This window comes from Cherax quadricarinatus, chromosome 10, assembly GCF_038502225.1.
Source record: "Cherax quadricarinatus isolate ZL_2023a chromosome 10, ASM3850222v1, whole genome shotgun sequence".
In the NCBI taxonomy this organism is placed as follows: domain Eukaryota; kingdom Metazoa; phylum Arthropoda; class Malacostraca; order Decapoda; family Parastacidae; genus Cherax; species Cherax quadricarinatus.
In genome coordinates, this window is record NC_091301.1 from 42,633,195 (window position 1) to 42,651,220 (window position 18,026).

At 42.4% G+C, this 18,026-nt stretch overlaps 1 protein-coding gene across 1 annotated transcript in view; it reads right to left on the bottom strand.

Annotated features, from left to right (window-relative positions):
• Positions 1-16,025, bottom strand: part of LOC138851027 (paired amphipathic helix protein Sin3a-like) — a gene marked incomplete at its 3' end in the record, with an annotated part of 156,944 nt that extends 140,919 nt beyond the window's left edge. The window contains 1 exon segment of the mRNA XM_070083798.1: positions 14,574-16,025.
• Between the last annotated feature and the right edge of the window lie 2,001 nt (positions 16,026-18,026).

An 18,026-nucleotide genomic window follows, 5' to 3' on the forward strand; every position in this document is an offset into this window, starting at 1 on the left:
TCAAATTGTTCCAAGTAGATAGAAGCATCAGGAAGGGGGGTGGGGTGGCATTGTATGTCCGAGATCGCTTGAACTGTTGCATAAAAACGGGTATTAAGTCTGAAGTAACACATACAGAGTCTGTTTGGATAGAATTTTCAGAGGGGCATGAAAAATTAACTTTAGGTGTGATATACCGTCCCCCAAATTTAGATAGGGACCAGGGGAGACTACTATGGGAGGAAATTGTTAGGGCCACAAGGCACGATAATGTAGTAATTCTAGGAGACTTTAACTTTAGTCATATTGATTGGAATTTCTTGACTGGGAATTTAGAATCATACGACTTCTTAGAAGTAGTTCAGGATTGTTTTTTGAAGCAGTTTGTGACAGAACCTACAAGGGGTAATAACCTGCTTGACTTAGTTCTGGCAAACAATGAATCCCTTGTTAATAATTTAGAAGTTTCAGAGGAACTGGGTGCTAGCGACCACAAATCAATTACATTTAGAATTGAATGGAAGTATGATAGTAGGGATAACTCAGTAACAGTCCCAGATTTTCGCTTAGCAGATTACGATGGGCTTAGAGAACACTTATCATCTGTTGACTGGGGTAACGAAGAGAGCTATCAATATGACAGTTTTCTGAACACAACACATGCTGCTCAAAGAACATTTATCCCTTATAAAGAAATTAGATCAAATAGAAATGACCCAAAATGGATGAATAATAGGCTGAAATATCTACTAGGGCATAAGAAAGGAATTTATAGGCGTATCAAAAGAGGCGAGGGTCATCTTATGAATCAGTATATTGACATTAAGAGGGACATTAAAAAGGGGATAAGAAAAGCTAAAAGGGACTATGAAATTAAAGTTGCTAGGGATTCTAAAACTAACCCAAAAAGTTTTTTCCAGGTCTATAGAACAAAAGTCAGAGATAAGATAGGTCCCCTTAAAAATAACTATGGGCATCTTACTGACAAAGAGAATGAAATGTGCTCGATTTTAAATAATTATTTTCTCTCGGTTTTTACACAGGAAGACACTAATAATATTCCGGTAATTAATTTTTATAGAGGATCAGAAGAAGATAAATTATGTAACATCACAGTCACTAGTGAAATGGTTGTGAAGCAGATAGACCGACTGAAGCAAAATAAGTCACCGGGTCCTGATGAGGTTTTTTCAAGGGTTCTAAAGGAATGCAAAATGGAAGTCTGTGAACCATTAACTAATATTTTTAATTTATCTCTTCGAACAGGTGTAGTGTCTGATATGTGGAAAATGGCTAACGTAATTCCTATTTTTAAAACAGGGGACAAGTCGTTACCGTCAAATTACCGCCCAATAAGCCTGACCTCAATTGTAGGCAAATTACTAGAGTCAATTATAGCTGAGATTATAAGAAGCCATCTCGATAAGCATAGCTTGATTAATGATACTCAGCATGGATTCACAAGAGGCCGGTCTTGTCTAACTAATTTATTAACTTTCTTCAGTAAAGCTTTTGAGGCTGTTGACCACGATAAAGAATTTGATATTATTTACTTAGATTTTAGTAAGGCATTTGATAGGGTTCTGCACCAGAGACTGTTGAAGAAAGTAGCAGCTCATGGCATTGGGGGAAGAGTGCTCTCGTGGATCGAATCATGGCTCACAGACAGGAAGCAGAGTGTCCATAAATGGGGTTAAATCCGAGTGGGGATCAGTAACAAGTGGCGTTCCACAGGGATCAGTCTTGGGCCCGTTGTTGTTTATAATATATATCAATGATCTTGATGAAGGAATTACTAGTGATATGAGCAAATTCGCCGATGACACGAAGATAGGTAGGATAATTGATTCAAACGTAGATGTTAGGGAACTTCAGGAGGATTTAGACAAACTCTACTCTTGGTCAGAAAAGTGGCAGATGCAGTTCAATGTAGATAAATGCAAGGTTCTGAAGCTCGGGAGTGTCCATAACCCTAGCACTTATAAGTTAAATAATGTAGAACTTAACCATACAGATTGCGAAAAGGACTTGGGGGTTATGGTAAGCAGCAACCTTAAACCAAGACAGCAATGCCTAAGCGTACGTAATAAGGCAAATAGATTACTGGGATTTATATCAAGAAGTGTAAGCAACAGAAGTCCAGAGGTCATACTGCAGCTTTATACATCATTAGTAAGGCCTCACTTAGATTATGCAGCTCAATTCTGGTCTCCATATTACAGAATGGACATAAATTCGTTAGAAAACATTCAGCGTAGGATGACTAAATTAATACATAGCATTAGAAATCTTCCTTATGAAGAAAGATTGAAGACTCTTAAGTTACATTCACTTGTTAGACGAAGAATGAGGGGATACCTGATCGAAGTGTATAAGTGGAAGATAGGTATTAATAAAGGGGATATTAACAAGGTCTTGAGGATATCTCTCCAAGAGAGAACCCGCAGTAATGGATTTAAATTAGATAAGTTTAGATTTAGAAAGGACATAGGAAAGTATTGGTTTGGAAATAGGGTAGTTGATGAGTGGAACAGTCTACCTAGTTGGGTTATTGAGGCTAGGACTTTGGGTAGTTTCAAATTTAGGTTGGATAAGTACATGAGTGGGAGGGGTTGGATTTGAGTGGGACTTGCGCATCGGAGCTTGTTTCTTGGGTGGCATTGAAAGTTGGGTTGGTCAAATGTTTGTTAGTGGGATGAATTATAAAGGACCTGCCTAGTATGGGCCAACAGGCCTGTTGCAGTGTTCCTCCTTTCTTATGTTCTTATATAGGCGAATCAAAAGAGAGGGGCGGTTAAGAAATCAATATATTCAGTTAGAGAGAGAAAAAAAAAAGAATAAGAAAAGCAAAAAGATATTATGAGGCTAAAGTTGCAAGAGAATCGAAGACTAATCCAAAAGGGTTCTTTCAGGTATACAGAAATAAGATTTGGGACAAGATAGGCCCACTCAAAAGTTACTTGGGTCAGATCACCGACAGTGATAAGGAAATGTGTAGAATTTTTAACACTTACTTCCTCTCAGTATTTACACAGGAAGATACTAGCGATATTCCAGAAATAATAAATTATGTAGAACAGGACGATAATAAACTATGCACGATTAGGGTCACAAGTGACATGGTTCTTAGACAGAGATAAATTAAAACCTAACAAATCCTCAGGCCATGATGAACTGTATGCAAGGGTTCTAAAGGAATGTAAAGAGGAGCTTAGCAAACCTTTGGCTAATCTTTTCAACAGATCACTACAAACTGGCATGGTGCCAGACAAGTGGAAAATGACAAATGTAATACCTATTTACAAGGCAGGTGACAGGTCCTTAGCTTCGAACTATAGACCAATAAGCCTGACCTCCATAGTGGGAAAATTCATGAAATCAATAATTGCCGAGGCAATTCGTAGCCATCTTGAAAAGCATAAATTGATCAACGAATCTCAGGACAGTTTTACAAAAGGGCATTTCTCCCTTACAAATTTATTAACTTCTTTCATTAAGGTATTTGAGGAGGCAGATCATGGTAATGATTGACTATGTATATGAACTTCAGTAAGGCTTTCGATAGAGTCCCACATCAGGACTATTGAGGAAAATTAAGGTACACAAAATATGAGAATTTTTTTCTGGACAGAGGAATGGTTGACAGATAGGCATCAAAGAGTTTGCATAAATGGGAAGAAATCAGAATGGAGAAGCGTTACATGCGGTGTTCCACAGGGGTCAGTGTTGGGCCCTTTGTTGTTCACAATCTACATAAACGACATAGATGAGGGAATAAATAGTGATATGAGCAAGTTTGCCAATGACACCAAAACAGGCTGACAATTCATTCTGACAAGGACATTACAGCACTCCAGGAAGATTTAAATAGACTGATGCAGTGGTTGGAGAAGTGGCAGACACAGTTTAATATAGATAAATGCAAAGTTCTAAACATTGGACAGGAAAATAACCATACCACAAATAAACTAAATAATGTGGATCTTAATATTACTGTTTGCAAAAAGGATTTGGGAGTTCTGGTTAGCAGTAATCTACAACTAAGACAACAGTGCGTAAGTGTTCACAATAAAGCAAACAGGATCCTTGGCATCACATCAAGAAGCATAAATAAGAGGAGTCCTCAGGTTGTTCTTCAACTCTATATAGCCTTGGTTAGGCCTCATTTAGACTATGCTGCACAGTTTTGGTCACTGCATTAAAGAATGGATATAAATGCTCTGGAAAACGTACAAAGGAGGATGACAACGTTGATCCCATTATCAGAAATCTTTCCAATGAGGATAAACTGAGGGCCCTGAATCTGCACTCTCTAGAAAGGTGTAGAATTTGGGGGGATATAATTGAGATGTATAAATGGAAAACAGGAATAAATAAAAGGGATGTAAATAGCATGCTAAAAATATCTAGCCAAGACAGGACTTGCAGCAATGGTTTTAAGTTGTGCTACTAAGTCAGATGTTGTGCGCCTTCCCTAAGTGAATATGACCTGACCTGGCTAGATTGGAGCGATGGGGGACTTGGACATGCCTTGCATGGGCCAGTAGGTCTGCTGCAGTGTTCCTTCTTTCTTATGTTCTTATATCACCACCAAACCCCAATATCCCTATGTTCATACTTCAACATTAGAGGATGGATCTATAACTTCCTAACAAATAGAACACAAAGAGTAATAGCAGAGTAAAGTCTGAGGCAGACAGCGAAAAGCTGTTCCACAAAGCACAATACTCGCTCCTATCCTGTTCCTCGTCCTCATATCTAATAGACAGAGATTAAGTCATAGCTCAGTGTCTCCCTTTGCAGATGACACCCAAATCTGCATGACTGTCATCCATCGAAGACACTGCAAGTCTCCAAGCAGACATCAATCAAATATTTAAATGGGCCGTAGAAAACTAATATGAAGTTCGTATTAATGTTGGAAGAATTACCGACAAAATGTAAAGTAAAAAGACACAAGTGCAACTAATGTGATATTTTATTGTGGCAACGTTTCACTCCCCAGGAGCTTTATCAAGCCGTAAAGCTCATGGAAAGTGAAACGTTGCCACAATAAAATGTCACATTAGTTGCACTTGTGTCCTTAATATGAAGTTCAATGAAGAGAAATTTTAATTACTCCGATATATAAAACTCGTGAAAATTAAAACAGTATCGGAGTATAAAACAAATTCCACACATACAATAGAGCAAAACGGTAATTAATTTTTATAGTGGATCAGAAGAAGATAAATTATGTAACATCACAGTCACTAGTGAAATGGTTGTGAAGCAGATAGACCGACTGAAGCAAAATAAGTCACCGGGTCCTGATGAGGTACTTTCAAGGGTTCTTAAGGAATGCAAAATGGAAGTCTGTGAACCATTAACTAATATTTTTAATTTATCTCTTCAAACAGGTGTAGTGTCTGATATGTGGAAGATGGCGAATGTAATTCCTATTTTTAAAACAGGGGACAAGTCGTTACCGTCAAATTACCGCCCAATAAGCCTGACCTCAATTGTAGGCAAATTACTAGAGTCAATTATAGCTGAGATTATAAGAAGCCATCTCGATAAGCATAGCCTGATTAATGATACTCAGCATGGATTCACAAGAGGCCGGTCTTGTCTAACTAATTTATTAACTTTCTTCAGTAAAGCTTTTGAGGCTGTTGACCATGATAAAGAATTTGATATTATTTACTTAGATTTTAGTAAGGCATTTGATAGAGTTCCGCACCAAAGACTGTTGAAGAAAGTAGCAGCTCATGGCATTGGGGGAAGGGTGCTCTCGTGGATCGAGTCATGGCTCACAGACAGGAAGCAGAGAGTGTCCATAAATGGGGTTAAATCCGAGTGGGGATCAGTTACAAGTGGCGTTCCACAGGGATCAGTCTTGGGCCCGTTGTTGTTTATAATATATATCAATGATCTTGATGAAGGAATTACTAGTGATATGAGCAAATTCGCTGATGACACGAAGATAGGTAGGATAATTGATTCAAACGTAGATGTTAGGGAACTTCAGGAGGATTTAGACAAACTTTACTCTTGGTCAGAAAAGTGGCAGATGCAGTTCAATGTAGATAAATGCAAGGTTCTGAAGCTCGGGAGTGTCCATAACCCTAGCACTTATAAGTTAAATAATGTAGAACTTAGCCATACAGATTGCGAAAAGGACTTGGGGGTTATGGTAAGCAGCAACCTTAAACCAAGACAGCAATGCCTAAGCGTACGTAATAAGGCAAATAGATTACTGGGATTTATATCAAGAAGTGTAAGCAACAGAAGTCCAGAGGTATTAATAAAGGGGATATTAACAAGGTCTTGAGGATATCTCTCCAAGAGAGAACCCGCAGTAATGGATTTAAATTAGATAAGTTTTGATTTAGAAAGGACATAGGAAAGTATTGGTTTGGAAATAGGGTAGTTGATGAGTGGAACAGTCTACCTAGTTGGGTTATTGAGGCTAGGACTTTGGGTAGTTTCAAATTTAGGTTGGATAAGTACATGAGTGGGAGGGGTTGGATTTGAGAGGGGCTTGCACATCGGAGCATGTTTCTTGGGTGGCATTGAAAGTTGGGTTGGTCAAATGTTTGTTAGCAAAAAACTGATGTGAAGGACCTGAGAGTGATAATGTCAAAGGATCTCACTTTTAAAAATCTCAACAATATATCTACCATATCCGCTAAGAAAATGATGGGCAGGATAATGAGGACCTTCAAAACTAGGGATGCCAAGCCCATGATGATTCTCTTCAAATTGCTTGTTCTCTCTAGGCTGGAATATTGCTGTACACTAATGGCCCCATTCAAGGAAGGCGAAATTGCAAACCCGGAGAATGTACAGAGAACTTTCACGGCACGCATAAGTACGAAAAAGCACCTAAATTAATGGGAATAGTTGACGTCCTTTGATTTGCATTCCCTGAAACGAAGGCTAGATACATGATAATATACACTTGAAAAATCCTAGAGGGATTAGTCCCAAATTTGCACACGAAAATCACTCCCTATAAGAGCAAGACTCGGCAGGAAATGCAACATTCACCCAAAGACTCGGCAGGAAATGCAACATTCACCCAATGTTTTCGAGGAGGAGCTGGACAGGCACCTAAAATTAGTACCTGACCAGCCGGGCTGTAGTTCGTTGGTTGGTTTGTGTGCGGCCAGCAGTAACAGCCTGGTTCATCAGGCCCTAATCCACCACGAGGCCTGGTCAGACCAAGCCACGGGGGCGTTGACCCCGAAACCCTCTCCATGTATACCCCAATATACTTATGACTATACTGCTACATATCACCACCAGACCCCAACAACTCCATGACAAAGCCAGAAAAAAAAAATCTTACTACCACACCTCAACATCCTTATGATCACGTCCCACAATACTCAACAAACTCTAACATCCCCATCAACACAAACATCTCCCAACAATCACCTCACAGAAACATCGCCCCACCATCAGCACAGAAACAGTAGTGTTACTGTGTACTGTGTAATATACTTAGTACACAGTAACACTACTGACAACATCGCCCCACCATCAACTTACACCGTCTTCTCCCCATCACCACCTTTTTCCCACCATAACCACACACCACTTCCCTATCACCACCATGCATCAACTTCACACCATCCTCACACCGTCTCGCTGAAGGTCACCTGAAGGACGTTTCCGGGGGTCAATGTCCCCCGCGGCCCGGTCCCAGACCAGGCCTCTTGGAAGATCAAGGTCTGAACCAGACTGTTACTGCTGGCCGCACGCAGTCTAACGTACGGACCATAGCTTAGCTCGTCAGGTACTGATTTGTGGAACGTGTCCACTTCCTCTTAAAAACCAGATCACCACACTTCAACAACTCCCCACTATCACCCCAAACATCTGCCTACCATCACCGCAAACATCTCCCTATCACTTTACACCATTTCCTAACCATTACCACGCACCATCTGCCTAACATCACTACACACCAATATCCCCACAACATAACCACACACCATTACTCAACCATCAGTGTAGTTACCTTGTACTCACTGTGTTATCAGTTAAACAGCCGTGACATTTGTGCCCACTGAAGCAAACCAGCGTCCTCAACCTAGCTGTGTACACTCCAGCTGACACTACCACTCCAACCTTGCTTCACACTTATTCCAGTACTACCCTAGACCACCACCAACACACCTACCCCAGTACTACTTTAGATCATCACACCTACCCAGGACTATCTTTGATCAGTATCATCTCCCCCACGACTGCCTTAGATATGTTACTTTCGACATCTTAGATTAGTGTTGAGAGTTTTCCTACTCCCCGATGCCCATCCCTGAGCCAGTCTTGTCTAGTGCTGGCCTGGTCAACCAAGCTGTTGATACTGGCGGCCCGCTAGCCCACATATCCATCTCAGCCTAGTTCATCTGGTACTTGGTAGATACTTGCCCAGTTTCCTTTTGAAGACTTCTACACTTGGCCCAGCAATGTTTCTGATACATTTGGGTAAGAAGTTGAATAGCCCGGGACTACGGATGTTGATACTGTTAGATCACCACACTTCCTCCAGGACTATCTTCGACTGCCACTATCTCTCCCAGAACTACCTTATCACCACCACCTTCCTTATGACTACAATCGAGTCACTTGTCTCACCTCCCCCAGCATTACCTTTGACCAACAGACTCCGTCAGGACTACTTCAGATCACCACCTCCCCAGGACTACCATATATCACCTCCCTAGGACTACCATGGATTATCTCTCCAGGACCACCATAGATCACCTCTCCAGGGCCACCATATATCACATTCCCATGACCACCATAGATCACCTCCCCAGGACTACTGTAAATTATCACCCCCCCCCCCAAGACCACCACATATCACCTCTCCAGGATCACCACAGATCACCTCACCAGGACTACCATGGATTATCTCTTCAGGACCACCATAGATTCTCTCTCCAGGACCACCATAGATCCTCTCCAGAACCACCACATATCACATTCCCATGACCACCATAGATCACCTCCCCAGGACTTGAAATTATCAGGCCCCCCCCCACAGGACTACCATATATCACCTCTCCAGGACCACCAAAGATCACCTCCCCAGGACTACCATAGATCACCTCCTCAAGACTACCACAGATCACCTCTCCAGAACCACCATAGATCACCTCCCCAGGACTACCATAGATCACCTCCCCAGGACTATCATAGATCACCTCCCCAGGACTACCACAGATCACATCCCCAGGACTACCACAGATCACATCCCCAGGACTACCATAGATAACCTCCCCAGGACCACCATAAATCACCTCCCAGGACCACCATAAATCACCTCCCCAGGACCACCATAAATCACCTCCCCAGGACCACCATAAATCACTTCCCCAGGACCACCATAGATCGCCTCCCCAAGACCACCACAGATCCCTTCCCCGGGACTATCACAGATCACCTCCCCAGGACCACCACAGTTCACCTCCCCAGGTCTCCAGAACCACCTCCCTAGGACTACTATAGATTACCTCCCCAGGACTGCTATAGATCACCACCTCCCCAGGACTACTATAGATCACCTCCCCAGGACTACTATAGATCACCTCCCCAGGACTACTATAGATCACCTCCCCAGGACTTTCTTGATCACCGAAGCTTTAAGAGAGGCCAGGTGGAGATGGGGGACGTTTGAAGAGAAGGGGTTACACTAATACCCTGCCTTAGTTACCAAACCCATGACGGGGTTGTCAGTAAGGCATTCCCAGCGTGTGACTGGTGACACTTGAGGCCAAACTTTCCAGTAGTGACAATGCACTCCCAATAATTGGTCTGAACATTAAAAACGAGCTGCGCTCACCTCCCACGTACTCAACTATAGGTTTACACACTACACAAACTCCACATATTCCTCACTCCGAAAGTAAACATAACTGAGTTCAGAGAAGGGTAGTCGTCTCACTAACCACGTCTATAGTACAACACAATCTCGCCTTCAAATACGCATGCAAACTTAAACGTTTCCCAGTGTTGCTCAATCAACGAACTGCCAGACTTGCCCCAGACTTTTTTTTTTAATTTCCTCATCAGTATTTAAATATGTGTATAAAGGTTTGTGTAATACATCCTAAATTTTATGTTTATAAGTAACAATGGCAACCGCGTAAAAAATAACGTAGTAAAACGAGGCTTTGTGGTAGAATGACTAAAGTAAAAGTAGATGAAGAAAGGCAGGGCGGGGTGAGCGCACTGAATATTCCTGGGGTGTGGACACGCCATCCACTCCGTACATCGAAGGCTGACTAGGATATCTAAGAGGACTCCAAAGGAGACTAAAAATAATTAAGCGAGGGGTTCCTTAAAAGTTAACCGTATTATTGATAAACCACCTGCCTCGGAACACAGTTTCCCACGCTGTTGTTGTTTATGGTTGATGTGAACTTCCTGCATGAAAAACATGGAGGAATTAAAAATAAAAAACAACCTGCAGTTAGAAGGCCAGTTTCTTGGGACTAATCCCGGAGGGTTTAATAACCCCAAGAAAGTCGAGCTTTGCAGATATGCTGCAATCCTTCCGGGTTTCCCCCCCACATTTCTATGGAGAGACCCAGAACTATGGATTAATCCCCAAGTATCTATTTACTGCTAGGTGAACAGGGGCAGCATGTGTAAGGAGACTTACATGCGCATCTTTGCTCACCTGGAATCGAACCTGGGGTTTCCTGGCGAGGGAGCTAAACCTGGAAGCTTTAGCTACCGTACTCAATTCAATGAATGTTCTATATCTGCCTTAATACTGTTCAAGCAAGATGGTGTGATGGAGACATGGAGAAATAACACAATAACAGGAGCAGCAGCAACTGCCTATGTGGGAGAAACAAAGGGTGCATTTGCACCCTTGAACATTGGAACAGCCTTCAGGAAGCTCAGCACAAAAGTCGTTAGTGCTACTCAAACATACCGTACAGCGCCAACAGCCTGGTGGCTATCAACCAGCGCCAACAGCCTGGTGGCTATCAACCTGGTGACCGGTTCCTCTACAGGGCCACAGGGGCGATGACCCACGGACTCAACAAATGAACAATAGGTAAACAAGTTGATGCCAATATTGGGGTATACATCGTCACTGTTTCCACACCACAAGTAATGGTGCAAAGATCGATCATAAATTACGAGAACAACGAGACAGGTAAAAGAACATAAGAAAGGAGGAACACTGCAGCAGGCCTGTTGGCCCATACTAGGCAGGTCCTTTAAATACTAGGCAGGTCCTTTGCATACTAGACTGATATGTCACAGGGATGTTAGGGAGTACATTTTAGGTTCACTCTGGTATGCAAGTGGATCGAGTTGGATAAGGGAACAATAAAGTACATTTAATACAAAGTTTCAAGCATGGGTATGATTTGGTCAAAAGCCAGTCATGAATAGTGGTACGAGTTGTTTCACCCTCACAAACAGATTTCTTAACTATATTATCACAAGATGGTCCATATATTTATCCAGAAATTTTTATATGAACTTCTAGGCTAAAACAGAACACCAATAACTAAACCTTACGATATTGGAGGAACAAATAAACAAAAAGGAAACATGGTTACAACGTTCAAGATATTTCAGGCGAACCCGAACTTAACGTCACACTGATTGGCTTCCATAGTTTATTACCGTTCGGGGTTAATAATCAGGAGACATTCATTCTTTTTCCTTCTAAGAGGTCTCGACAAATTGAACACATCCTGGAAGGAGTAGCTATACTTATGACAAGTGTTGGGGAGGATGGAAGGTAGAGAAAAAAGTGAACCGGAGATGCAATTAGCAACTTTAGTGCGATGATGGCCAAGTAGAAGGCTTTTTGACTGATTAGCTCTGTAAGTTAAATATTAACCACGACTACTTTGAACCAACAAGGATCATATCTCTGCGAGGCCCTCGCATAGTCTACCACTGAGTCACTTCTACGACTCCTTAAACACAATGAGGTCTATATTTACTGCTAAGGAGAGAGGCATTAGATGCAAGGAAACTTGCCCACGCAACTCACCCTGACCTGAAACGAACCTGAACTACGAAATGGAATGCACTAGAAATAGGAAGTAAACTACATACGAGCTATCATGCAAATATGACAAGAGACTTCAGAACCCGAACCCAACAACTACAATTACATCCCAACTAATATATGAACGCACACATGCTGGAAAGTAAACCACCCTGGGTTCGATTCCCAGCCAGAGTAGAAACATTGGACGTGTTTCTTTCCACCTGTTGTCTATGTTCCCCATCAGTAAAATGGGTACCTGGGTGTTAGTCGACTGGTGTGGGTCGCATCCTGGGACACTGACCTAAGGAGGCCTGGTCACAGACCGGGCCGCGGGGGCGTTGACCCCCGGAACTCTCTCCAGGTAAACTCCAGGTAAACCCTCATCAAATTCTACTGCCCCCAACCATCGACTCGCCCGAAACACTGCTAAACTTCAATTTTTAACCAAAACTAGAATGTATCGATCTTATCCCAAGCAAACTAGAGGCCATGAGTGTGGAGGATACATAAATAACATTGACATCTGCTCAGCTAATCACTAGGAACTCCCCTCTCTCTATCCCCCCTCACTCCCTACATCCTCCCCTCCCCCCACCTAGGTTACTGCTCAACAATCATTTATGTTTTTTTTTTAAGTTCTTTATAGGCATCATTTGCAGGTTTCTTCCTCAACCGCAGAAGCTTGAGAATTATTATAACGATGAGAAGTATTAAATCCGCAAACGTTATACAGTGCCTGGAGAAGTTGATGTAATCAATTAAATCAACGGAGAGGAAGGGTAGCTCAAATTCCTTGGTTCAAAAACCCTGCACCAGCACCAGGGTTTATCTTGTGTACTCCTCCACACGTTATGTTTGGACATGGGGCCCACTTGGCGAGTCTTATAATTACACATAAGGCTGTCTAAATGATCACGAGGTCAAAAAAGAAATAAGGCTGATAGCAAGGTAATAAGTATTTATTACATTATGTATGGCTCATTATATAATGGGCTATCTTCGGTCTCTAAGAAGTAACACACGTACGATCTACCACCAGTGGAGGACGTAAGGTCTAGAGTGTAGACACTTAATAATCCAGGATAGCCCGAATTTCTTTGCTGGCGTTTGGATTCTTCCTCAGGATACATCCCACAATAGTCGATTAAAACCCTGGTACCTATTAACTCCTCGAATGAGGACAACACATGCAAGACTTGCCCATATGTTCGCAACTCGTGGAAGGATAGAACCTAGATCATTTCGATTGAGCCGGACGCTTTACCTCTCGGCATCCGGACATAACAGTCCATAATTACTTGCTCCAAACTGTGTATGTACTAGTAATGTGAAGGAATTTGTGATAGTTATATAAAATAAAGAGTATAAATAAAGACAGAAGATATCTCAAGGCTGCTTGGGATGTTGAAAAGCTATAAACACCCTCGCTATGTTGTCCGGCCTGATATCTGTTCACACTGCTGACCCACGTCATAAGTTGTGCTAAACCAACATAGATGATGCACTGATGCAACCTACACTATATTATATACAAAAATGTAAAACAGTTGTAATAATGTGTGTTTAGCGTGCACAAAGGTTTCCTGTGGTGTAGTATGTTTACGGAAGAGCATCAGATTCAGGTGATGGCAACTCAATTACAACATAGGAGTTACTAGTCAACCTTAACAATGTTGTGCTGCATACCACAATCTGTAGTTTCGACCTTAGTATTGGTTCATACACTATCCCAGATGACTGTAATACATTTTACAAATACCTCAGGATTATATTATATATTCCCAGGTGTTGTGCCTCTGCTAGACTAAACAGATTGTAATAGAATGTCTTCTCCCTTTATCAGTCGACACAACTTTGGATGTCACCAAGCAGACAAAAGCGATGAACGGACAACTTTGGAGCCTGGTCCAACAAAATGGCCTGACTGCATCATACTGAAACCCCCACACTAAAATTTTGCAGCACAAAAACTTAGCAAAATTATCAAATAACGTAGTTTGGAATAGATGATATTAACTAACTCGGTACTCAACCTTCAAGTCTTCTGTGAGCATACATATAGTAGACGTATAAAATCTACGGCTTCTGCTCGCCAGCTGCTGCTCGCTTGTCACTAAGTCACTTTTGGGTAATTATGTTATTTAAGAAATAAAAAACAATTCATGTAGATGAAGCGCTCACGTTTTATTAAAATCACTTTAGACTAAATATCTTGAGAATTCTGACCTCTTAGGTTACAGTGTAATCAATCCCCAGCGTCCTCCCTTGAACTACCCTAGAAAACGTAGTAAACACCTAGATAATCATTAGGACACTCATGGAGCAGAGTATAGTTCTTATCACAGTAAGAAACTTGGCTAGCTCCCCCGTATGCTATCACCATATCACCAACACGCGAGACCCAACATAAGATATGCACACTCTTGACGTGTTCCAAGTGTATACGACATCTACTATATTAATACTGTCCCAGCAGGCAAGAGAATGTGGCATAGACAATAGGGTGGCGCCTTAACAAGTACAAATATGGGTGTATGGGAGACATGGAACGGTGTGAACACGAAAAACCTACCTGCTCGAAAAATGTCAGCCGTCTCCATTGCCTTGGTATGACAAGGAATTTGAATTCACAACAGTTGTAGTGTGTGTGATGGGCTTGTGGCGGAGGTGTAATCTGCCAACAAAGTAGAGGGAGTGGACGCTGGGGCGAGTATGATGGCCCCCACCAGCCAACTCCCACTTGCACCCTCCTCTAGCACCCACACACCTCGCTTGTCTCTTTACTGATGCACAAATTGCCTCCTCACATCTACTTGTTCTAGAATCACAACGTAATACCTGAATTTTAACCCATGAATTGCCTGTTTCACTTTAAAACGCCACGCCAAACCGCCGGACTTTGTCACATAACCGGAGTGCCCATCTCAGTCGATTTTTGAGCACCAGACGTGTCCCTGGGGCTTGTGCCCACGCCAGGCCGTGCACCAACACTAGTTGCAACACTATACCCACTTGCAACACCCTCCGTCCACTTTAAACCACAACTTTTAACGAAAAACCGCAGAGCAAGTGCACACCGCCTCTCTGTCTTAGGCCTACGTGGTTACGCTGAGAGTGGCTGGGGAGGAGAGCTGGAGGGGTGTTCTCCCCCGCGGTGGCAGAGTGGCCTCGCCCCAACACACAAACTTGTGGCGGACACCAAACTGGCACACCAACCCCGCTAACACGAACATCACCACCACAACCACATACTATATCTCACCCTCAACCACAACACTGCACAACTACTTACAACCATAACACTATACGACAGCTCACAACCAAATACACAACATAACACCAACTTGTGGCGGACACCAAACTGGAACACCGACCTCGTTATCACGAACCTCACCTTCACAACCACAACACTACAACACAACTCACGATATAACACAAAACCTAACACAAAACCGTACACGAAAACGTTGTTAACGTTCCCACTCCCGAAAATAAAGGGACTGTAGCAGCCTGAGAATCTTGGAAGACAAACAGACGAGTTTCTCGCCACCACCCTTTATTTCATGGCTACGTCACTCTCTGGGTATACCAGGAACAACAAATGATTATTAATTCCTTCTCGTGTGTATTCTCGACAGTCTCGCAAATTTAACTTAAAATTATTCGTGCGGGGAAAGAAATTATAGATGGTGATCCGAAGACTAGTCACTCGAGACGATATCTCAGCCCACAGACTCCCCCAATGTTCAACTTCAATATTTGCTGGTAGAAAATTAGCAAGAAAATCGTATATTACACTTACTTTTTGTGGAACTGACGTAATAAGCCATATATACAATCTTTAGTTATCCCACCTCTAAACGCCCATTTCTCTTCACAAAAGTCCTCGAGAGCAGAGATTGTTTGTCAGATGATTCTTGAATGATGTTAGAATACGGACGTCACGTACTTACCATTTCACGTACACAGATGATTGAGATTTTACGAGATTTTGTCAGGATGACACACGGGCACATCCGCCATAGAAAATACTCAACTACGAATTTGAGATGACAGTGACGTCACAGTGTTTGCCTGGCCTCAGCCAATCAGGTGAGAGCTCAAACTTTTGCACCGATCACAAACTCTTTACCATTAATTATATTGCATGTTCATACATGTTACATCTAACTAATTATATGTTTTATTATTTTATTGCGTTAACACATGCTAACTTACACTTTAGTTTTTATAAATTTAATATTATACATAAAATAATATTGCTAGAAAAGTGCTGGAAAGCCATCGTCTTCCCTGGTAAACATCTATCAGCTGATTGTTGTTTCTCGGCTCAACGTAAGTATTTTTCTTCACTTCTTATGAAACTAGCTCTTCCATTTAGATAAAACAACATACCAGTTAATTCTACATAAAATATAGAATGTCGTGTGTGCCTAATTGGAGTGTTAATGGGTTAACTTGCGAGTAAATGATGGTTGTTAGTGTTGTGGCCAGAGTGTTTTAGTGGAGCATGGCGGCCAGCAGGCGCTCAAGTGTCAACCACCCGCCACACCTGCTCTGCCTCCGCTACCACTACTTAATATACTCACACATTTTGACTTATTGGTCAAACTTGGGCGAACTCTTCAAGTTATTTGTCACTTTTGCATAGCCATAATTATTATATTCAATAATGTATTTTTTCAATTTATACGAATTAGTAATTCATTACGTGCTTTAATACCTCTTTAGTGCTCCACTGTTCTTGTATTCTCATTAGTGTTCCACTGTTCTCTTTAGTGCTCCACTGTTTTCATGTTTATACAAGAAACTTAAGAACTGAACTAAATTTTCATAATAAAACGCAAGATTTGCTGCAATAAAAGTCTGACAAACTAGTTGGAAGCATTTACCATAATAACACAAGCCTCACAAACTATACTTAGGTTAATTGTTAACAACACAGTTACAGAAACACTGAAAATGTATTAGCAAGAGAAAGAATCTGCAATTCTGACCAATTTACTCAGTCAAACCAACTACAATAAATTTATGAAGATAAAAGGTAATATGTCATACACGAGGACACTTACACCTGGTCAGCACACTGTGCTGACCAGGTGTTAGTGCTCTCTGTGATTCCTCTCTTTTATAACATGTTCTTATGTTCTCTGAATTAAACTCGGTAATAAATTCGCTCAGAAACTAAAACTATTTAGGAAGGGGGGGGTATAAAATGTTGAATAGAACTTGCACCAGGTGCTGGAGAGCACTTGATCCAGGTGCTGGAGAGCACTTGATCCAGGTGCTGGAGAGCACTTGATCCAGGTGCTGGAGACCACTTGATCCAGGTGCAGGAGACCACTTTATCCAGGTGCTGGAGACCACTTGATCCAGGTGCTGGAGACCACTTGATCCAGGTGCTGGAGAGGACTTGATCCAGGTGCTGGAGAGGACTTGATCCAGGTGCTGGAGACCACTTGATCCAGGTGCAGGAGACCACTTGATCCAGGTGCTGGAGACCACTTGATCCAGGTGCTGGAGACCATTGATCCAGGTGCTGGAGACCACTTGATCCAGGTGCTGGAGACCACTTGATCCAGGTGCTGGAGACCACTTGATCCAGGTGCTGGAGACCACTTGATCCAGGTGCTGGAGACCACTTGATCCAGGTGCTGGAGACCACTTGATCCAGGTGCTGGAGACCACTTGATCCAGGTGCTGGAGACCACTTGATCCAGGTGCTGGAGACCACTTGATCCAGGTGCTGGAGACCACTTGATCCAGGTGCTGGAGACCACTTGATCCAGGTGCTGGAGAGCACTTGATCCAGGTGCTGGAGAGCACTTGATCCAGGTGCTGGAGAGCACTTGATCCAGGTGCTGGAGAGCACTTGATCCAGGTGCTGGAGAGCACTTGATCCAGGTGCTGGAGAGCACTTGATCCAGGTGCTGGAGAGCACTTGATCCAGGTTCTGGAGAGCACTTGATCCAGGTTCTGGAGAGCACTTGATCCAGGTGCTGGAGAGCACTTGATCCAGGTGCTG